General features: G+C 45.5%; 1 protein-coding gene across 4 annotated transcripts in view; it reads left to right on the top strand.

The window, feature by feature from the left end:
• IGSF3 (immunoglobulin superfamily member 3) overlaps positions 1-23921 on the top strand; it is a 101228-nt gene that overhangs the window by 31513 nt on the left and 45794 nt on the right. The window lies entirely within an intron of this gene.

Below are 23921 nucleotides of genomic sequence, written 5' to 3'. Positions count from 1 at the left end.
CCACGCACAGCAACGAGGACCCAATGCAGCCAAAAATAAATAAATACAATAAATAAATTAAAAAAAAAAATGTTGGTGCCGGGCAGGCACACCACACGGGGAGAGAGTGACTGACAGCCTAAGGGGGCGAGGAAGGCTTCCCAGCAGGGATCACAAATGAGCTGGGCCTCAAAGTGTGACTAGTTGGTTGGGTGTGGGGTAGAGAAAAGGCCACTGCAGGGGAGGAGCCTTGAAATCTTCCCGAGTTTACCTTCATGTTGTGAGTGGAGGCCAGAGACCCCGTACCCACATGTTGTTCATTTGATTCTTGGTTCGCTGGAGGATATACTACTTCAGTGCCCCCGCAAGGGGATGGTCATCCCTGTGTTTGAGGATGAGAATTCTTGGTGCTTAAGCTGCCTCAAGTCTTTTCTGAAACATCGTGGGTGTAAAACAAACAAACAAAATAGTCTTTCCTGTTGTGTGTGTGGGGAGTTGGAAAGGATGAGGGGCAGCGAGGTGGCTGACACAGACCCCGGGTGCAGAGGCCTAGGAAAATGGACGGAGATGTGAGTGCAGGAAGGCAAGAAAGGACTGGGGCCGAGTTCCTATGAATACGCAGAGTTTAGGGACACTTGCATGAGGGGGGGTGAAATTAACCAAGGAGAGGAGGAGACCATGGACTCCTCTATTCCAGGAAGAGAACTGAGTAAGGTAGACATCAGTGGGACAGTTTTGGAGGAATAGGCATTATGGGCAGACACAATGAATTTGTTTAAACAAATTTCTGGAACTGGCGACTCGAGGGCTTTGTCTAGCTCAGTGCCTTAAAACCAGTAAGAAGTGGGAACCTAACGTGAGTTTGAGATGGGGCTTTGGGATTCTGCTGTTCAGAGGCAGGTTATTAATGCTTTGTAAGCAATCATCCCAAATCTGTGTCTTAAAAATTATTTTATTGTCTTTCAGGAATTCTCTGTAGCTCAGGATTCCGGGAAGGGTTTGGCTGGTGTCTGTGTCTCAGTGTCTTTCATGCTGGGGCCGGGCCACGGGCGAGCTGGAACAGCAGGACCACCATCTAATTGTCTTCACGGGGTCCCTCCTGGGCGCTGACTTGGGTTCCTCAGCATGGGGCGCTCAGAGCATTCCGGCTGCTTACGTGGCTCTCAGGGCTCCAATTGAAGTCACAGAGGGTCACTACTCTCACAGTCATGAGCCCACCCAGCTTCAAGGGGAAGAAACACAGATCCCTTTTCTTGATGGGAACAGTGTCAAAGTCACGTAAGGCAGAGCTGGCGGGATGGGAGATCGTGTTACAGGCAACTTTGGGAAATAACACCTGGGCTCAGGTGGGGAGCCCGTATGAACAGGTGAACTCCCTAGTAGTATGATTACAGCAGAGGAGAGTGGAGGGCACCCCCTGTGGTTTGGTGGGCAACCTGAGTCTCTGGGCAGGAGGCAGGAAGGGACATAACCAATTATTGAGGAGACGTGGGCGGGGATGGAGGAGGAGAGCCAGGTGTTCCGGGCGCAGAGCTGGGCTTGCTGTGGGAGCTCCGAGGCAGATGTGAACAGCGAGGAGGACCGGAGAGTGGTGGGTTTGGCCAGGACGGATGGCTCTTGTTTATCAAGTTGTTTTCTTCGCTAGCTTGAGCCCTCTGCATCCCCCTCCCCTAGCCCCATTTTCCCCTTAGATTTTGAAATGACATTTCATTAGGAGAAGTTTTAAACTATCTTTGTCTTTTTTATTGTTTTCCTATTTTATTTTGGCATGGCATGTATTTTATTCATTTATTTTTGAATAGGTAATGCAATTAAAAAGGATAGCTTAGGAGGTAGACTGTGCAGATTGTCTGCTTCTCACCCCATCCCCCCAGAGGTCACCGGTGTTCTCGGTTTCACATGTTTCCTTCAAAAAGTATTCTCTCTCTGTGTTGCTGCTGTGATGCTGGCTGTGGGCTCCTTGCTCTCTGGCCTCCATTTCAGCCTCCGCAGCATAGGGTGGGGTGGGGTGGGGTGGGGGTGGGGGTGGGGGTGGGGTGGGGTGGGGTGGGGGTGGGGTGGGGGTGGGGTGGGGGTGGAGGCACTTCCCTAGCTGGCACCCCCTCTGCAGACCAGAATCTACCCACCTTCGCAAGAAGGCAGGGCCTGCGGGCTCAGGGCTGACTTCAGCCCTGGATTCTGTTCAAGCTTTTCTGAACCTGTGATTTTAAATGTTGCTTCTTAATTCAGGTCAGATTCCTTTCATGGTGGTTCTTCATTTCTACTTTGTATGGTTTCTAAGTGTTCTTTTACTCCCAAGATGCTGATTCTGATATTTGGTTTCATTCTATCATTTACATGTAAAATTTCCTGAAAGAGGAAAATGTATATAATTAGGGGAGTCCTGGGGCTCTGAATTTTGGTATCACAAAATCACACAATCTGAAAAGGGACTTTAAGGCTTGTCTAGGTGTTTTCCCTTTTGTGTTTTTTTGTGTGGGTTTAAAATGTTTTTTAAAAAAGCTTTTTTTTTTTTGGCATATAGGGAATTCAGCACTAGACAGGAAACTAAAATATTGTCTAAAGCCCCTACCCCCCCCCCACCGCCAAAAAAAAAAAACCAAAAACCCAGACCAACTCTGCTATACTTCCTGGGATGGATGGTGACCTGCTGAGACCTCCCAGTTCCCTGGAGCAGGCGGTGGAAGTACCTGGCCCAGCTCTGGACAGGAATGCTTGAACCCGGGATAGTCTAGATGATTCGAGTGTGGGGATGTTTGGTGCTGTGTCCAGGCCTGGGGCTGACTTCTCCTTAGCTGGCTTTCAGGGGGACAGATTGCAGCTGAACTCTGCCCAGGACCCTGATGCAGCTCCTAGAAACCCGAGGCTGTGTCTGCAGTGCACAGCATCGATCCGTAGCGTTCGAGTCTATTTTTTCTCTCTGCGTGTCCACAAAATTCATTACTTTACAATGAGCCTGTCAGGGATAGCTGCAGTGAAGAAATGCTCCACTCCAGTCCCAGGGCCTCATGCTTTCGGAATTTTGCCTTGGCAAGTGAATCAAGTACTCTAAACACGCTAATGTCACGGTCCCTACCCATGGGGAGTTAGAACTTTTTCAAAGCCCCTTTCTATCTGTTGCCTCACCTGTTCCTCACTGCAGCCCTTTATTTTTCTGGATTTGGCTGGAGGTTCTGTAAAAAGGATTTAAACAGCAGCTCCTTTGCCCCCAAAATGTGCCCCCCATGCACTGGGGCCTGTTGTCTTGGCACTGCAGGTCTGGTGAGTTAATCCTGTCGGACAAGGGCAGCTCTGAGTTAATGAGTACAATCTCTCTTTCCCGCCTTGGAGCATGGATTTTTTAAAAGTCTTTCCTAACTTTGGAGAGACAGAAATATATGGCTGAAAAAGGATTGCAGGGCAGGATTAAAAACTAATCCTTCAGCGTCCACGTGCCCGTTTGTTGCCTTCCGGGTTTGCTCTCCTTCCCACCTCCGGGGGCTCCTCACTCAGCGTGTTGTGTGGTTAGTTATCCCACAGTGGTCTTGGAAGTGGTTTCGGAGATGCTGTTTCGATCCTGGAGGATGTGTCACCATGCGACGACAGCCTGCTGTGCTGAGGGATGCGGACAGCCCCTGCCCAGCCCCACGCCGGCTCCACATCTCATCTGGCCAACACAAAAGGCAACTAACTGATGATTCCAGTTCTCAGCACTGGGTGGGCTGGAGACCTTTGGGGATGGTCATACCATTGTCTGGTATTTTCAAGGTGCAGCTCTAGCCAAGTGATAACCTTCACAGCTATATCATCAGAGCCCTCATCACTGGGATCATTTTCTGTTTTGAACGTCTTGGCTGTCTTTCCTCTCTTTCCTCAATCAAGCCTTCCTTGGTTAGGTCACGTGAGTCTGGAGTCCTTGATTGCGTTCTGGGGATGGGCTCTGCCCTTGTTGACTTCTGCTATGTCTTGACCTTTGTGGTGACGGTACCCATTTGGGAGCTGCGGGGTAGCTGCAACTGATGGAGACTTGGAGGACTGAATGCCAAGTATTTGGGAGCAGCTTGGAAATTAACAGTCTTCTGGCAACTTTCTCAAATGGATCGATGGTTTATTATGGCCTCTGAGGCCCCTCTTGTCTGAATGCTTGCTATCCATCAGTTGTGTGACTGTTCTCTGCTCCCTCTGTCCTGCCAGGGGCTAGCTGGAGGAGATGATTTCTGGCTGCATGTGATGCAGTGGTCTAGAGAGCTGGATGGGCCCAGGGAATAAATTCTCAGTCCAATGATGACATCATCCACTTCCCCCTAAGCCTACCCCTCCTCTGTTTCCATTCTGCACGCCACCCCCCCAGTTGCCTAAGATTTGGGGGTTGTTCTCAACAGCTCCCTAGACACCCCCGCCATGTGCTCTTGACTCCTGATGTCATTTCCTTAGCATCTCTCCTGCCAGACCACACCCCCTCCACCCCCTGTGCCCTGCTCCAGTTGGGGCCTCAGCAGCTCTCATCGGGATCACTGCCGAAGCCTTCTGCTGGGGCCCCTTTCCCAACATTCCTGCCAGAACTATCTTCCCGAGACCTGATTCAGAAGATAGATAGGTAGATAAATAGGTGATAGGTAGATTTTCCCTTACTTACACCCCTCAGTGGCTCCCCATTGCCTGTGGTCCATGGGCCGAAGCTTCTTTCGCATGGCATCCAAGCCACACCCTGATCTGCCCCTTTCTGCTGCTTCCTCTTGGTCTACCTTTACCCCTCAGTTTCCCCCTCACCTGTCAATGGCAAACTGCTACAGCACTCTGGCCCCTCCGGCTCTCTCCTGTAGCTCTGCGCACACTCGGGCTGCTCTGTGCTGAGATCCTGCGATATGTCCTCCTGCCCTCACCCAGCAGGCATGCCCACTCCTCTCAATTAAAACCTGGCTCAAGGACGCTCCTTCTCTGAAGCCTTTCTTGACTTCCCCTGGTTAGAGGGGACCCTCGCCCCATGTCCTCCAAGTGTCCTTGACCGCGCCACGAGCACGTTGCAGCCTCCATTTACACATCTGTCTCCGCCTCCTAGACTGCGGGGATTTGGGTCTGCACAACGCCTGGCAAAGAAGAGCACCATCAGTATTTGTAGAGTGGATGAGAAAGGAGCTTGGAGTCAGAGATTGTGGGTTGTGGTGCTGGCTCTGCATCTACTAGGACACTGAATTTCCCTGAGCCTCAGTTTGCTCATCTCATCTGTGAAATGGGGACAGTACACTTTTCTTACGAGATGGCTGTGAAGTTAAAATGAGAAGACACCTGGGAAAAGACTAGTGTGGTGCAGATTTGGCGAGCGTCTGGAGCCGAGCAGGGACTCGGTCCTTATTGCCCACTTCAGCTGACAGCTGGGGAGGAAGTCTCAGTTTCGGGGTGATGAGTCTCATCACTACCTTGTGCTTCTGTCTCCTCTCAGAGAGGGCTTCTCATCTTGCCCCTATTTCGGTGGGGGGGTGCCTTACAGCAGGAGGGCTGGGTTTGCCACCAGGGGGCAAAGGCGTGTGAACCCTCCTCACTTTGTGGAGGCCTCAGCGAACGTTCAGAACCCAAATCCTGTTTGTCCAAGTTTCTCCAGGGCCTTGGATGGTGCGCCCGCTTGGCTGTCAGTAGCGACTGAGAAACGGCCCTGTGTGGGCTGTCATGTCCTGGGCCCTGTGTAAATCAGTGGCAGCCTGCCTGTTAATGCCTGAACTTCTGCTTTCTCAGGATTTCTCCAACCATCTGTCACTCAGGTGCCTTCTTTGTTGGATCCTGGAAGGATGATTTTCATCGAGGCTCATGGTATCTCTTAATGCGTGCAGAGGCACTCAGTTGGAAGAAGCAGGGGAGATGTGTTAGAGAGATCAACCTGGAATTGAAATTTTAATACCTTGGAAAAAAAGGAGTTTTAGGGAAGTGACTAAATAGCCTTAAAAGAATGGAGATGAGGTCAAACCTGTTCAACCAGGTCCTTGAACAGTAGGTAGCTCAAATAGAAGGCAACTGACTAAACATGTGACACATCACAGACTTGCTGGGCCACTTGGCCAGTCTGCTCCCAGCTCATTTTGGCATCAGTTCCTCTCTCAGCCCCTTCCCTATTTCACATCAACCCCCTCCGCCACTTCCACAACCTCTGACTCATCTGCACCAGAGTGTTCACCCCTCTTGACTCCTTTCTGGGGGGCGGTGAGGAGGAAGGTGGTCTGAGAAATGACTTAGGACCATTTGTCTTCGTTGCAGGAGTAATCCACGCAGAGTGCAGAATGGTTGGAAAACACTAAGTGCAAAGAAAACAGTCACTTGTTACCTTACTGCCTTTTAGCATTCTCTTGTGTGTTCGCTCAGAACTTTCCCCACCCATGTGTGTGGTGTGTGTGTGAGGGGGGGGTTCTTTACAAAAATACTTTCAAACCCTTTTAGAGCCTTTTCCTCCTTTAACTTAGTCATGCGCTTTCAGCAGTATTGGTGTTCATCAATGTTTTTCTCTGTGATTGTCATGTCTGCATAGTATTTCACCGCACGGGGAAGTGCTGTAATTTATGTAACCGAGTCTCTTGGTGGACCTCTCCTTGCTCTGGGAATGCCCCAGGGGTGTGTTGCTCGTTCTTCTACCTCCCTTTGGAAGGTTCCTGTACCCTCTGCCAGCACAACCCTCCACATTCCAGTACTGTGTCCAGACTCCTCCTCCTCAGTTCTCTGCTCGGGGCTGCTGCAGAATTAATCGCTGCCACCGTGGTCTGTCTTCCGTGCCTGTGCCCCCCCAAGTAAGAACAGGCAGGGCCCACTGCCTATCACCTGTTCACAGTCATGCTCGAAGCATGTTCCTCTAGTTGAATTGGGAAAAAAAGATGCAACCCCAGGGCTGCCCACAGAGGAGGGCAGAGAGCAAGAGACTGAACCACCAACAAGGAAAGTCAAAGCTGAGAGAGGAAGAAGGGCCACGGATTGTTATTCTGAGTAACACGTGCCTGGGAAAATCCCCAGAAGCCGTGTCAGTGCACTTGACTCTTAAGTTTTAGTTGAGTGTAGACGTTGGTACTTTATTACTGGCCACCCACCCTCAAAGCAAAGTGGGCCCCTCCTCGAGTGGTCCCTGCTGCCCTAAGTGGTTGTATGCCAGGTCATGGAGTACAGATGCCCAGCTGGTCAAGTCTGGCTGGACCTGGGTGGGGTGAAGTGTGCATCCTAATTGGCCCCCAAGTCTACAGCTTGGGAGGGCTGGTTAAGAGTTGCTCAACCCTTGAGCTTGCTGTCTGGGTAATCTGCGCCAAGAGGCAGAGCGGGGAGCTGCAGGTGAGTGCAGCGGCAACAGTAGGCACGTGTAGGCTGCGTTGCTGGAGCCCAGAAACTGAGGCCAAGGGCAGGAAGCACATCCCTGAAGAGTGGAGTGGAGCTGTCTGGGGGGAGGGGGCCTAGGTCATGCAGGTTTTCCAGTTCTGGGCCTTCCAAGGCTTAGCTGTGCTGTGATCGTACTTTCGGGTTGCTCTGAACCTCCACTCTGAGTTGTACCCCCTTCTCCACCCTCCTCCCCAGCACACACTTGAGCTAGTTGAATGGGCTCAGCTTCCTGTGATTGTCTGGTCACCATCCAACAGGACAGCCCGCGTGTGTTGGAGATGGTTGTGGTCTAGGAGAACGGTCATCTCTGCTGCCCGCCCAGCTGCTGCCCTTACTGTCCTATGCAGCCAGCCCCCAGCGCCCAGAGCCACCTGTCCTTTCCCACAGGAAGCTGGCCGGGAACCTCTGGAACCAAACGCGAGTGTTCAGGGCTTTTCCTCACCTCGGGGAAGTGAGCACTTGGAGCCAGTGCCCTGCTGGAGTCATCGAACTCATTCACCCATCCATCAGGAATGTTTACTGAAGTCTCTCATGAGCCCAGCGCTGAGCTCTGCCCAGGGCCGCACAGAGAGAGACACAGTTGCTCATTGTCTAGTGACTCCAGCCCCGAGAGTCGCAGCACGGCCGGGGGACCAGAGGAGAAGGCTCTGGGCAGGGGCCTTGGATGGAGTTGAGAAGAGCATTTGTGTTTTGCACAAGGAGGCTTACGGGGTCAGAGCTGGAGGGGCTGCACCTGGAGTGGGAAACTGCTCTGAGGCCCCCTGCAGAGTACCCGTTCAGACCTGGGCACCCCTTGGCAGCAAGGCAGGCTCCACTTTCTAGCTCTGTGTCTCCAAGGCTTGCGTGCTGAGAGGCAGAAGCGGGGGGCGTGTGTCAAGGACCCCTTCACGTCAGGTCTTGTTCCTGATGTCACTGGGGAATCCCCAGAAGGTCTTCTGCTTCCTTCTGCTGCCCTGGCGAGCCGGCATCCTTATGCTGCCCAAAGAAGCCCTTTGAGATTGTTCAGGAAGGACCTGGGCTCAGTGGTCCTCTTCCTGATGGGACTGGCCAGCTTCCAGGAGGAAGAACAGGACGGCTGAGTGTGAGGGCAGCCGCGGAGGAGTTTTTCTGCCCCGTGTGCCGGGAGGGCGGGCAGACAGTAAAGAGACTGTCGTAAAGCCCAGCAGACACCTCTTGATCTGACTCAGAATCTGGATCAACCGAGACATCCTAGGTCCAGAAATGCAGCCTAAACGAGCAGCGGTGGCAGCAGTCCTGAAATGTCTGCTTGTGAGAAGGACCAAGGCATCTGCTGGTTCTGAGCGATGGTCCTTTTACTAGAGCTCACTGTCAGCTTGTGGCTCCTAGGCGCCTGGACTCGGCAGGGACTGCTGTGCCATGAGGCCGCCTTCTTACTGAAAAGAACCAGCCTGACACTCAGCCCGCTTCTGTCATCTTTGAGACCGGATGGAAGGAAACAGTGGGCAGTAGATCTAGGGTACCTACAGGGAGAGCATTTACAGGCAAGTAGTGCGATTCTATCTTTCAATTTTTTTCCCCTCTGGAAAACAGAAGGCAAATGCTGGTACTTATATTCAATTATGATCGTTTTCCATTGGATTTGCTGCCTTGAGTCCTGGTGGAGCTGGGAGAAGGGTCTGTCTCATAGCCATGGGCATGGGCATGGTTGGCAGGGCTGCAGGACTCCCCCCCTTGGCTGCCTGTCCCTCCAGATGTCGCTTCCATGCCATTCCTAGGTTGGGGGTGACGGGGAATATGGGTGAGGAATATTATGGCGTGGGTAGGACTCTGGAGTGTTATCCCTGCCTTTTCAGGGAAAAGAGTGGAGGGTAGTGGCAAGAGGTGAGTGACAAGAGAGGAGGGGCTGAGGTGGAAGAGCAGGGAGGTGTGGTCTTTGGGTTGGTCCTCGTGCCAAGCGCGTCATGGGATGAAAAGAGCCATGGACATCCTGGAAGTGCCCAGGTCTTCCCTATGGTTTAAATAGTGAAGGAGAGGAGAGCTGGAGGATTTCATAAGTTCAGGTGAGAAAAGGACAAGAAATTGAAGGCATGTGAAAAAAGAAGAACTTGTTTGTTATAGCCCCCACCCCCCAAAAAAAGAAAAAAGTAAACCTAAATATCCACCAATATGGGAATAAATAAAATGTGGTGTAGTCCTGTTGTGGAATACTATACAGCTGTATAAAAGGAAAGACCCAGAATTATATTCAATCTCAAAAATGTTGAGGAGGAAAACTAAGGAACATTTCTGTATGAAAGGATGATGTTTACGTTAAAAAAAATGCTGATCAATAGTGTATATTTTCAATGGCTTTATATATATATTTTTATATATGTAAATATATATTTAATATATATATATATATATATATATATATATATATATGTTGTTGTTTTTTTTCCTTTTTTAAGTCAGGAGTGATCCATCCCTAAGTCTTAGCTGTACCAATCTCTGGAGAAAGGAGGGGAAAGCAGGATTAGAGCTAGTAGTCAGAAGAGATTAAAAGCTTGTAATTTTTTTAAAAAATTAATTAATTAATTAATTAATTAATTGGCTGTGTTGGGTCTTCGTTTCTGTGTGCGGGCTTTCTCTAGTTGCGGCGAGTGGGGGCCACTCTTCATCGCGGTGCGCGGACCTCTCACTGTCATGGCCTCTCTTGTTGCGGAGCACAGGCTCCAGATGTGCAGGCTCAGTAGTTGTGGCTCATGGGCTTTGTTGCTCTGCGGCATGTGGGATCTTCCCAGACCAGGGCTCGAACCCGTGTCCCCTGCATTGGCAGGCAGACTGTCAACCACTGCGCCACCAGGGAAGCCCAGCTTGTAATATTTTAACTAAAATTTTTAAAAAATTTTTGTCTAAATCAAGTAAGTATTAGAATGTTTAAAAAACTTTTGAAGTCATAGTTTAGCAGTCCTCTAAGGTGGCCGCTTCAACATTTAGTAATGAGTGAATTAGACAACAGCTCAGAAGCAGGGACCCAGCCCAGGGTCTTGGTAGCTAAATGTCCTGGGATGGTGAGGCACCTGGTGACTCAGCGGACATCATGGAGATCAAAGTCAGTTTGGGACGAAGTGATTTCATTCGTTTGCAGCCCTCTTTGCTGGTTCTGGAGCTGGTAGTCACACCTCAGAAGTAGCATCAATAATTTAACATTTATTCATCATTGTCTCTAGAACATCTCTTTTAGGTACCACTGGAGATTTAAACTAAAAAAAGAATGAAGGATTAAATGAGTGATATTTTTGTCCTTGAACTTAAAACCAGGTCAGGCCCTCATCTTGTCTCACCTGACTGTTAATTTTGGTCTCCCTGCTTCCGGTCTTGCCCTCTACTCTGTCCTCCACCTGCCACTCGAGTGATGATTCAGGAACACAAATCTGATCTGTCTCCTACTTGCCTCTTCTCAGCTGCCCCGGTCCCAGAGGAGGGGTGTGACTTTATTTGCATGCCTTTCAGTGCCCTTTCCCACCTGGCACTGATGTGCCCTCCAGTCACGTGACAAAAGAGACCTTGGCAAACTTCTTGCTAATCCTGGGACATAGTACAATGTTTTCACAGGGCACGTACCTCGCCTTGCTTCCTTCAAGACCCGGTTCAGATGTTACTACCTCTGTGAAGCCTATTTGGCCTTACTATCTCCTTTTGAGAGGTCTTAACCTTGCACTTGGCACCTCACCGCCATCACATCCTGTTGTATAGTATTAACTAGTTATGAGTATTTCTGTGGGGATTGTCAACTCAGGATAAAACTACGTCTTATTCATCTCTCCTTCATGGTTTCTGTGCTGGTCCCCTTCATATAATAGGTATTCAAAAAATGTTGGCTGAAAGTATAACACATGTTCTAGTTACCTTTGTTGTGTAACAAATTGTTTCACAACTCAGTGACTTAAAATAACCGTTTTATTAGGCTCACAGAATCTGTGGGTCGGAAATTTGGGCAGGCACGGCAGGGGTGGCTTCTCTCTGCTCTACAATGTTGGGGGCCTCGGCTGAGAGGATCCCAAGGCTGGGAGGCGGCTCACAGCTCAGGCCTGGAATCATGAAGGCTGGTTCCTGCCCTTGGTTGGCTACTGATTGCGAGCTCTGCTGGGGCTGTGGACTGGAGCGCCCTCTCCATGTCTTGGACTCCCTCACAGCATGGCAGCCTCAGGACTTCTTCCACGGTGGCATCAAGTTGCAGAGTGGAAGCCGCATTGCTTTTTATGGCCGAGCCTTGAAAGTCACACCATGTCACAAACCTGCCCAGATTCAAAGGGAAGGGTATAAACTCCATCTCTTGGTCACAATGCAGAAGAGCATGTGGGACAGGAGATATTGTTACTGCCATGTTTGGAAAATACAAACTGCCATGGTTGGTGTGTGGGAGAGATTAGTTCCACAGCTAGAGCTAATATCACTTACAACTACTGCTACAACTACAGTTGCTGGCTTAATGCATATTGAGCACTTATGGTGGGCCAGGTCCTAAGGGTTTTAACTCATTTAATCCTTCAACAATACTGTGAAGATTACATTACATTACAGGTAAGGATGCTGAGTCACAGAGAGGTTAAGTGACCAGCCAGGGTCTCCAGCTACTGCCTGTGCTGTGGGAAGTCAGAGAGGGAGAAGATTCCAGAATTAGCTCCATCCTTCAGGTCTGCTGCTGTGTTGTGCCACTGCACATGTCACGTGGGTGTTGATGGCTATTTCAGGGGATGTTTTTGATGGAAGTAAGGACCTGGTTGCAGGTCTTTGTGCAGGTGGTCTGGGGAAGCTGAGCCATGAGCTCAGTGTGGACCCCCCCCCCCCCCCGTGTGTGTGGACCTTGGTCAGGCTGCCCCTGGAAGGCAGTGACATTGACCTAACGGGGCCTTCCTTGTTAAGGTGTTTTCCATAGTGTGTGTGTCTCCAGCCTGGCTTCGTTGACATTTTTTTTTTTTAATAAATTTATTTATTTTATTTATTTATTTTTGGCTGCGTTAGGTCTTTGTTGCTGCACGCAGGTGTGGGCTTTCTCTAGTTGTGGCGAGCGGGAGCTACTCTTGGTTGCAGTGCATGGGCTTCTCATTGCGGTGGTTTCTCTTGTTGCGGAGCGTGGGCTCTAGGCACGTGGGCTTCAGTAGTTACGGGGCACGGGCTCAGTAGTGGTGGCGCACGGGCTTAGTTACTCCGCAGCATGTGGGATCTTCCCAGACCAGGGCTCGAACCCGTGTCCCCTGCATTGGCAGGCAGGTTCTTAACCACTCCGCCACCAGGGAAGCCCCTCGTTGACATATTAATACACATAATTTACTGTCCCTGATTGGGGCCCAGCAACTGCTGGCTCTTGGTGGTAAGGGCCAAGCTCTGTGTCTGTCTGTCCCCTGACCCAGAAAGGGATCAAGTGAGGATTCGTTTTAGCTCACGCCCCTTCTTGTCCTCCCTTGGCTGAAGGCTGAAACGTGAGAATCCCCAGCCTTGTCACTGGAGTGGCTTTCCTGACTGCTCTCTCGGGAGCCTTTCCGTTCTGTGAGGCCCTTGGGTGGCCTGGTTTCCACCCCATGGCTGGTCTGTTTGGCATTTTTAACATGAGACCTTGCACATTCCCCATCATAGTCTTCAGGACCAAGTTGGCAAGGAAACGCAGTGGGTGGTTTATCATCACTTATTGCTGATATTCACCAGGCACATTCAGGATGAGCCACAGACTAAGAAAACGATTAGCCATGTTCTTTGTCACGGAGAAAGTGACTTAACCTGAAAAACCATTTCCTCCTCTGGTAAATGTGGCTATAATGAAATTAACCTCGTTTAGTTGTTGTGAGGATTAAATGAGATGATGCATGCAGAATATGCCTGACACACTAAAGTGCTAATCATCCTCATTTACCTTCATTTTTTTTTTTTTTTTAACCTTCATTTTAAACATATACTTGCTTATTTTTAAAAATGGTGAAATAGAGGAAAGGAAAAGAGAGAGGGGAAAATCATTCACCATTCAGATTCAGCCCAGTATCATTAATGTTTTGTTTGGTTATTTTCCTAGGTACAGTATTTTTTTTTTAACATAAATTTACTGTGTGTGCAGTTTTGCATTTTTAACTACAATTCAAACATTAATCTTCTCTTTAATGCTTTTGTACTTACAAAGATTTTTCCTGTTTTTGGATTAGTATCTCACGTTGGTAGAAACAAGATGGAATTTTTAAATTTTCATTTGGTGACCTTCACAGTATTATTTGATCTCTAGGATTACCTCTGAGGTTGATATATAGTGCATTTACATTATTCCCATTTTACAGATTAAGAAATATACTAGTGTGGCCGAGGCACATGCAGAATTTGTAACAACTGTGTGCTGTTTGAGCTCTGAGGATTATAGAGGTCACAACTGGAACAGGAGATGTGGAATGGTGAGCTAGATCCTTCTGACACTTTGACATACTCACTTATGCATCTTGAACTCAGAAATTGGATCCTGTGCTTAGAGATGTGTGTCCCTGAGCCCAGGCATGTTCCAAAAATGCACGGGAAGCTGACTTTCACAGGTGCAGCCAACCCCTCCCTGCTCACTAACTCCTGAATCATATTGCCCCTAGCCAGGTTGTCTAGGACTCAGCACAAAGGAAAAAGCGGGAGCAAACTTGGACAAGCAATAGCTTGAAAAACTAGTTAAGTGATATCATGTGTTTATGGATTAGAGACTGCCAAAACTAATCTAAAAGGATGTAGCCTTTCCCACTGACCATTTATTGTCTAAAGCAGTGATTCTTAATCTTCTTTTCTGGGTCTTGAATCTCTTTATCTTTTGAAGTTTATGGACTCTTTCTAGCAGAACACACACAAGTGCATGTAGTATAATTTTTCATTCACTCTTAAAGACCCACAGGTGTCTATATTAGACACATATTGGTACAAAACAAATTACTCCAACACTTAAGACTAAAAGAACAGTAAATTCTTCTCAATTTTATTGTAAATGTAAAACTGCTCTTATAAAAAAAATTGTCCTAAAATAAAAATCTTGATTGGAGGAGCTGTGTTCTGCTAAACCAGTAGTTACTGCAATTGTGAGTATAATTCTTAAAGCAAAACAAAACAAAAAAACCCAAAACCAAATCAAAAAACCGACAGTAAACATTTATTATCTCTCACAGTCTCTGTGGATCAGGAATTCAGGAGCATCTTAACTGTGAAGCTCTGACTCGGGGGTTCCCAGCGGGGCGCAGTCAAGATGTCATTTGGGGCTGCAGTCATCTGAAGGCTTGGCCAGGGCTGGAGGAAGTCGTTCCAAGGAGGCTTAGTTATATGCTGGTTGTTGGCACTAGGCTTCACGTGGACCTGGTCACAGGGCTGCTTTGATGTCCTCATGACATGGCATTTGGCTTTCCTCAGGGTGTGTGATCCCAGAGAGCGAGGAGGAAACCCCAGTGTCTTTTTATGACCTAGCTTTGGAAGTCACACTCCATCATTTCTGCATTTCCTTTTGGTCACACAGGTCAGCTGTTTTCAGTGCAGAGGGCAAGGTATGAGGGAGTAGCTTCTAGGCCCTCTCCAGGTGTGCCACCCTCCCAGCACATTGACCTGCAAGTTCTAATCCTGTCATTTAGGGTTTTTATCTGGGGCTAGGGGGGCGGGGTGTTATTACATAGGCATGATTGATTAAATCATTGGCCATTGGTGATTAAACTCAACTTCCAACCCCTTTCTCCTCCCTGGACTTCAGAGGGGTGGGGCTGAACATTCCAACCCTCTCTTGAAAATATCTAAGGGCCTACCTTGAATTACCTCATTAGCAACAACTTCTGTACGGTCAGAGGCTCCTTGTGAATAACAAAAGACTCTATAACTAAGGAAATTCCAAGAGTTTTAGGAGCTCTGGGCCAGGAACTAGGGGACAAAGACCAAATATATAGTCTTTCTTGTTACCTGGGCTTGGCTGCTTGCTGCTTGAAAGGCAATACAAGAGACACGTGTTGGCTGGAAAGGAAAGGTTGCTCTATTCAGGAGGCTGGCAAAACCCAACTCCGAAGATTCTGCTTGACCATGAAAGGGAGAATCATTTGCAGAGGGGGTCAGAGTCTTCGTTATCTTCCACTGTTTGCAGACTTTCTTTTGATTGGTTGGTGGTGAAGTAACAGGGCGGTGCTCCAGGAATCTTGTGCTCAGCCTGAAGTTACCATCCTCCACCTGGGTGGGGGCCTTAGTCCCTGCAGAAGAACTCAAAGGTATTGTTTATGTTTTTTTTCCTTGAGGAGGAACCAGGACCCTGCCCCATGGCTGCTCCTCCTCAGTTTCTGCATTCTTTAATCACTTGCCATTCTGTTACCCAGTTTTTTCTTTCTCGTCCTTTTCTTTCTTTGTTTTTTTAAGAGTTTTTTTAAAATTTATTTTTATTGAGATATAATTGACATTTAACATTATATTAGTGTCAAGTGTACAACATAATGATTCGGTATTGTATATGTTGTGAAATTGTTACTGAACCAAACTCAGGTCTACTTGCTTGATGCACACAGCAAAGCCAATCTACCGACACTGGGTTGTGGTGAAGGAAGGTACAGCGTTTATTGCAGGCGCCTAATGCTCAAAAGACCCAAACTCCCCAATGGCTTTCAGGGAAGAGTTTTTAAAGGCAACATCAGGGGTGAGGGTTGCTGGGTGTGTGATCAGCTCATGGACTTTCTTCTGATTGGTTGGTGATGAGGTAACAGGGTGATGTTTTGGGAACCTTCATCATCAGCCTTCTGGTTCCAACCAGCCTGGGGTCTAGTGCTTGTGGTCAGCATGTTGTCACCAACCCTCTACCTGCACGGGGGTCTTAGTTCCTGCAGAACAACTCAAAGATGTGCGTCAGATTGTTACGTGTATCCCTTGAGGAGAAAGTAGGAGTCCAGTGTCTCTGTCTTATCTCTGAACGGTTGTTTAAGCTATCATTACTTTTCTTGCTTGACTGCTTTTCCTTTGTTTCTGCATTCTCTCACTTCTCTAATTAGTAACTGTTTGAGTCTGCTCTTTGGAACTTGGGGAAGGCCTTAGGAGACTAAAGCCTCTTTCTGTAATCAAGAAACAGGGGACACAGAGGGGCTTGTGTACCTAGGAAGGCCCTGCAGGATCCTGCTCGGTTTCAGAAGGATTACCACCAGAAGTCTGGCTAACATCCATCGCCACACATAGTTACAGTTTATTTTTCTTATAATGAGAACTTTAAAGATTTATTCTCCTAGCAGCTGTCAAATATACAATACAGTATTGTTAACTATAGTCCCCATGCTATATATTATATCCCCAGGAATTGTTTATTTTATAACTGAAAGTTTGTACCTTTTGACCACCTTCACCCATTTCCCACGTTTCCACCCCCTGCCTTAGCATAACGCCCCCAAGGTCTATCCATGTTGTCGAAAATGGCAGGATTTCCTCCTTTTTTATGATTGAATAATATTCCATTGTATATATACACCATATTTTCTTTATTCAGTCATCAATCGATGGACACTTAGTTACTTCCATGTCTTGGCTATTATAAATAATGCTACAGTGAACATGGATGTGCATGTATGTTTTTGAGTTAGTATTTTTGTTTCCTTCGGGTAAATACCCAGAAGTGGAATTGCTGGGTCATATGGTAGTACTATTTTTAATTTTTTTGAGGAACCTCAGTATTGTTTTCCATAGTGGCTGCATCAATTTATATTCCCACCAGTGGAGCACAGAGATTCCCTTTTCTCCACATCCTCACCAACACTTGTTTTTTCTTGTCTTTTTGATAGTAACCATTCTAATAGATGAGAGCTGATGCCTCATTGTGATTTTTAGTGGCGTTTCCCTGATGATTAGTGATGTTGAGCATCTTTTCGCATGTCTATTGGCCATTCGTGTGTCTTCTTTGGAAAAAAACATGTGTTCAGATCTTCTGCCCACTTTTTAATCAGATTGTTTCTTTGCTATTGAGTTGTGTGAGTTCTTTATAAGGACTTTATTTTCTTTAGAGCAGTTTTGGTTTTACAGTAAGATTGAGAGGAAGATACAGAGATTTTCCGTATACCTTTAGTCCCCACACATGCATAATTTGCCCCATTATCAACATCACTCATCAGAGTGGTACGTTTTTTAACCAAGAACGAACCTGTATTAAAACATCATAATCACCCAAAGTCCGTAGTTTACCTCAGGGTTCACTCTTGGTGTTATACATTCTGTGGGTTTGGACAAATGTATAATGAATGACATATATCCATCATTGTATTGATAGTATCATACAGAGTATTTTCACTGCCCTAAAAATACTTTGTGCTCTCCCTATTCATATCCCTGCCCTCCACAACCACTGATCTTTATGGAGACTGATTTTCCATAGTTTTGCTTTTTTCAGAATGTCATTTACTTGGAATCATACAGTGTGTAGCATTTTCTGATCGGCTTCTTTCACTTAATAATAATATGTATTTTCAAGTTCCTCCGTGTCTTTTCATGGCTTGATAGCCCATTTCTTTTTGCTGCTGAATAATATTCCATTGTCTGTATGTATTACAGTTTATTTATCCATTCACCTACTGAAGGACATCTCATTTGCTTCCAAGTTTTGACAGATATGAAGAGAGCTGCTGTAAATATCCATGTGTAGGTGTTTGTGTAGACAGAAGTTTTCAGTTCCTTTGTGTAAATACCAAGGAGTGCAATTGCTGAATTGTGTGGTAGGAATATGGTTACTTTTACAAGATACCACAAGACTGCCCTCCAGAGCATCAGTACCATTTTGCATTTCTGTCGCAGGAAGGGAGACCCCTTCCAGGGCCCGAGAGTGGGCTCTTGTCTAACACTCGGAAATGAATTGTCCGAGGAGACACACATGCTGACAAAGCAGGAGACTTTATTGGGAAGGGGCACCCGGGTGGAGGGCAGGAGGGTAAGGGAAGCCAGGAGGACTGCTCTGCCACGTGGCTCACAGTCTCGGGTTTTATGGTGATGGGGTTAGTTTCCGGGTTGTCTCTGGCCAATCATTCTGACTCAGGGTCCTTCCTGGTGTCATGCACGTCGCTCAGCCAAGATGGATTCCAGCGAGGAGGATTCTGGGAGGTTGGTAGGACATGTGGACTGGCATCTTCTCTCTCCTTTTGACCTTTCCCGAATTCTTCCAGTTGTTGGTGGCTTGTTAGTTCCGTGTTCCTTACCAGATCTCCTGTTGTACAATAACTCATGCAAATTGTTACTGTCTTTGCCTGGCCAGGGCGGGCGGTTCCAGTCAGTGCTTCCCCTAACGTGTCCACCAGCAGTGAGTGAGCATTCCTGTTGCTCTGCATCCTCACCAGCATTTGGTGTTGTCAGCATTCCAAATTTTGGTCATTCTGCTAGGTGTGTAGCAGTATCTCATTTTTGCTTTAATTTGCATTTCCCTGATGATGTATGATGCGGAGCATCCTTTCATACGCTTACTTGCCATTTGTATATCTTCTTTGGTGAGGTGTCTGTTAAGGTCTTTGGCCCATCTTTTAATCAGGTTGGTTTTTTTTTTTTCTTTATGTTTTAGGAGTTCATTTTATGTTTTACAGTACAGTTCATTATCAGATGTGTTTTTTACAAATATTTTCTCCCAGTCTGTGGCTTGTCTTCTAATTCTCTTGATATTGGCTTTCGCAGAGTAGAAGTTTTAAATTTTAATGAAGCCCAACTTATCATTTATTTCTTTCATGGATAATGCCTTTGGTATTGTGGCTGAAAGGACATCACCATGCCCAAGGTCATCTGGGTTTTCTCCTGTGTTATCTTTTAGGAGTTTTATAGTTTTGCATTTTACAATTAGCTCTGTGATCTATTTTGAGTTAATTTTTGTGAAGAGTGTAAGGTCTGTGTCTAGATTCATTTTTTTTTGTATGTGAGTGTCTAGTAGTTTGAACACCATTTGTTGAAGAGACTATCTTTACTCCATTGTTTTTCCTTTGACCTGTGTCAGAGATCAGTTGACTATATGATGCTAATGTAAATGGTATTGTGCTTTTACTTTTAGATTCTATTTATTCATTATTGGTATATAGGAAAGCAGTTGACTTGTATATTAACCTCTTGTATACTGCAATCTTGCTGTAATCGCTTAGTTCAGGAGTTTTTTTTGTCAGTAAAAACTTCTTTATTTTTACATAGGCAATCATGTCACCTGCAATCAAAGACAGTTTTATGTCTTCCTTCCCAATATGTATACCTTTAAAGTCTTTTTCTTGCCTTATTGAAAAGGAATGGTGAGAAGGGACATCTTTGCATTGTTCCTGATCTTAGTGGGAAAGCTTTGAGTTTCTCACCATTAAGTGTGATGTTAGCTATAGGTTTTTTGTAGGTAGTCTTTATCAAGTTGAGAAAGTTCCATTCTATTCCTAGTTTACTGTGAGTTTTCATAATGAATAGGTGTTGAATTTTGTCAAATACTTTTTCTGCATCTGTTGATATGACCATGTGGTTTTTCTTTTTTACTTTGATGTGATATGTTATAATACATTGATTGATTTTCGAATGTTGAATGTTGAATGACATATATCCATCATTGTATTGATAGTATCATACAGAGTATTTTCACTGCCCTGGCAGTGAAATGTACCGGGGATGAATCTCATTTGGTTCTGGTATATAATTCTTTTTATATGTTTTGGATTCGATTTGCTAATATTTTGTTGAGAATTTTTGCACCTATGTTCATGAGAAATATTGGCCTGTAGTTTTCTTATAATTCCTTTGTTGGTTTTGGTATCAGGGTAATGCTGGCCTGATAGAATGAGTTAGGAGGGGGTATTCCCTCTGTTTCCATCCTGTGAAAGAGATTGTAGAGAATTGGTATAATTTCTTCCTTAAATGTTTGGTAGAATTCGCCAGTGACCCTGTCTGGGCCTGGTGCTTTCTGTTTTGGAGGGTTATTAATTATTGATTCAGTGTCTTTAATAGGTATAGACCTATTCAGATCATCTTTGCTTCTTGTGTGAGTTTTTGTGGATTGTATATTTCAAAGAATTGGTCTATTTCATCTAGGTTTTCAAATTTGTGATCATACAGTTGTTCATAGGATTCCTTTATTATTCTTTTAATTTCCATAGAATCTTATAATTTCCTCTCTTTCATTTTGGATATTAATAACTTGTATCCTCTTTTTTTCTTTGTTAACCTGGCTAGAGGCTTATTGGTTTTATTGATATTTTCAAAAAACCAGCTTTTGGTTTCATTAACTTTCTCTGTTGATTTTCTGTTTTTAATTTCATTGATTTCTACCCTAATTCTTATTTCTTCTGCTTATTTTGGATTTACTTTACTCCTCCTTTCCTAATTTCCTAAGGTAGAAACTTAGATTATTGACTTAAGATTTTTCTTCTTTTCTAATTCAATGCTATAAATTTTCCTCTAAGCACTGCTTTCCCTGCATATCATAGCTTTTGATAAGTCATATTTTAATTTTCATTTATTGATAGTTTAAAAGTATATATTTTTTAATTTCTCTTGAGATTTTTTTCTGTGACCCGTGTGTTATTTAGAGGTGTGGTGTTTAATCTCCACATATTTTGGTATTTTCCAGTTATCTTTCTATTATTGATTTCTAGTTTAATTCCATTTAGGCCTGCCAGCAGATATTATATGATTTCTAGTTTTCTAAAATTTGTTAAGGGGTATTTTATGGCCCAGAATGTGGTCTGTGTTGGTGAATGAATGTTCCATGTGAGCATGAGAAGAATGTGTATTCTACTGTCGTTGGATGAAATAGTCTGTAGATGTCTATTGTATCCAGTTGATTGAAGGTGTTGTTGAGTTCAACTATGTCCTTATGGATTTACTGCTTGCTGATTCTGTCCATTTCTGAGAGAGAGGTGTTGACATCATCAGCTATGCTAGTGGATTCATCTTTTTTTCCTTGCAGTTCTATCAGTTTTTGCCTCATGTAGTTTGATGCTCTGTTGTTATGTGCATACACAGTAAGACCTGTTATATCTTCTTGGAGAATTGACTCCTTTAATCATTATGTAATGTCCTTCTTCATTCCTGATAATTTTCCTTACTTTGAAGTCTGTCTAAAATTAATATAGCCACTCCAGCTCTTTTGATAAGTGTTAATAACATGGTATATTTTTCTCCATTCATTTACTTTTAATCTGTTTGTCTTTATGTTTAAAGTGGGTTTCTTGTAGACAAGACATAGTTGGGTGGTGTTTTTAATCCACTCTGACAATCTCTGTCTTTTAATTGGTACCTTTAGACCATTGACATTCAAAGTGATTATTGATATAGTTGGATTAATATCTACCATATTCATTACTATTTTTTGTTGCCCTTGTTTTTTGTTCCTATTTTTGTCTCCCACTCTTTTTACGTCTTTTGTGTCTAGTCCTTTTTATATAGTTATATATAATACTTCGATCATTTTAATTTATAGAAGTGATACTTACTTATTGCAAAACAAAGAGTACAGAAATGTCTAAAGTAAAAAATGTTATTTTTGATCCCTGCCCAGAGGAACCTTCTATTGTAGGCTGAGAGGGAAGATGGAAGGGACAGTGGGGTCAGGAGATGCCTTGGCCAGGGTCGGGGACCTGGGTCTTTTTGAAGGTAGCAGCATCTAGGAAAATGAGATCTGGACAGCAGGGGCAGTGCCAGGAGAAGGAAATGGGGAAGGTGGGGTATGGAATGGGAATTAAACTGTTGAGAAGAAAAAGTTAATTTCTATTTCTATGTTAAGGTCCACTTCCTAAGAGCAGCATTATTTTCAAGGGTCAGAGGCCCTTTGTGGGGTCGGAAGGGAATTCAGAAGATATTTAATAAGCAGGTGCAGCTGAATGTGTATGGTTAAAGTACAATCTAGTATCTATTTATTTATTTATTTGTCAGGACTGTTTATAACCGGCTTCCGACTTGAAGAAGTTGTTTTGACCCTGATGCCCTGGCTCATTCAGGCCACTTAGCACTGTTTACCTTTCAGGGGAATAATGTGTATGATCCCCCGATCCAGTGCTTTTGTAAAGTCTGTAAATAGAATGCACTCTAGGTGAGCTCAGTATTACATCATCATAGCCAGTATCTGATGGGCCTCAGCTGCTTTCTTCTGCCCATTCACTAGAGGAGAATAAAAACTTTCTTAACCCAGATCAACGAAGGGAGGAGCTCAAAGCTATTGAGAGTCTTAAATCAGGATCTGATCTTTAATTTGGGCACCTGGCTGGCACTCCGTAGATAAAGACATCTCGACACTGCTCTGCGTTAGAGTTTTTAAAACTCCTAATGCCCAGGCTTCTGCACACCAGACCAGTTACGTGGGGTGGGGCCCGGGCCCTGTTATTTTTTAAAGCTCTCCAGGTGATTCCAGTGTGGGTCTAAGGTTGAGAAGTAGTGCCCTAACAAAGATGCTGGCTCGTCCTGACCTGCTTCCAGCCTTCTTTGCAGCGGGTGGGGCGTGGTTGTGGCTGTTTTGTCCTATAACATTGAAATGCACGGAGACCTAAATGTTATGAATGTAGTTACATTGTTTTCAAAGTTCTGCATTTCTGGAGTGCTGCAAACATTTGGTTCAAGTGTCATTTTATATATATATATATATATATATTTTAATTGTTATAGAAAGAGGACACATAGTAAAAATGTTACACACTAAATTTTAACATACTGAAAACAACTAATGAGCTGTCTTCTCCATGACCTTCAATATAATCGTGAATGCTGTCAACCAGAATGTATCAAGTAAATTTACGTACCACTTCCATCTGTTGATTTGCCACCTCTCCCCACCCGCCTTTTCACTTTCCTTGCTCTGTTGCTTAAGCCAAGGTGGGGTTCCATGTAAGATTTTGTTTGGGAGAAAAGATTGTGCACGAATAAAAGTTTATAAGCCACAGGACTTTCCTTGTAGCGTCTGTTTTAGATTAGATCAGCTTGCTTTGAGGCTCAAGCATCCCCCGGGCTGGGCTTAGAGCTGCATCCCGCTAGGATTTGAGCTGTCTCGGCTGTTCCCCAGCTGGATCTGTTTCAGATAAGTTTATGATGGGGCAGCTGTGATTGCCTTTTGGAGGGAGAGTGGGAGAAGCTTTCATGGGAGTGGGAGTGGGCTGCAGCTGTGGTTGGAGGTGGGTGACCCCACAAATGGTGTCATCGTCAAGAGGCCATTGGCGTGTCCTTGAGGGATCACTGGCCAAAATCCTGTCCTCTCTGGATCCAGAGCCACAGAATATTCCAGCCAGGAGGGGCCCTAGCTAGCAGCTCTTTCTTTAAGGACTAATTATGGGCTAGGCCCCATGCTAGGGGCTTTATATACGTTATCTAATTCAGTCTTTTGATAACTCTACGAGGCACACATGATTATCCCTATCTTGCAGATGAGAAAACTGAAGCTTGGAGAGGTTAAGTAACTTATCCAAGGTCACAGCTAATCTAATAAGTGACAAAGCCAGCATTGGCACACGTGCTAGTCCAGTCCAATGCCTTCTTAGAAATCATTTTGTGGATGAAGAGATCAAGGTCCAAGAGAGGAAAAGCAGCTCGTCCAAGATGGCAGAGCCAGCTCCAGTTCGGGGCGAAGCCGTGACTAGCCCTCCGCTGCTCTTTCAGCCACAGTGCTGTGCCCCGCTGCTGTCAAGGGGAAGGCCGCAGGGGTGTGCCCCCCTCCCCCCTTCTCAGTGGCTCAGGCAGAATCAGTT

Source organism: Balaenoptera acutorostrata, chromosome 1 (assembly GCF_949987535.1).
Source record: "Balaenoptera acutorostrata chromosome 1, mBalAcu1.1, whole genome shotgun sequence".
Lineage (NCBI taxonomy): Eukaryota > Metazoa > Chordata > Mammalia > Artiodactyla > Balaenopteridae > Balaenoptera > Balaenoptera acutorostrata.
This window is presented reverse-complemented; position numbering and strand designations above follow the sequence as displayed.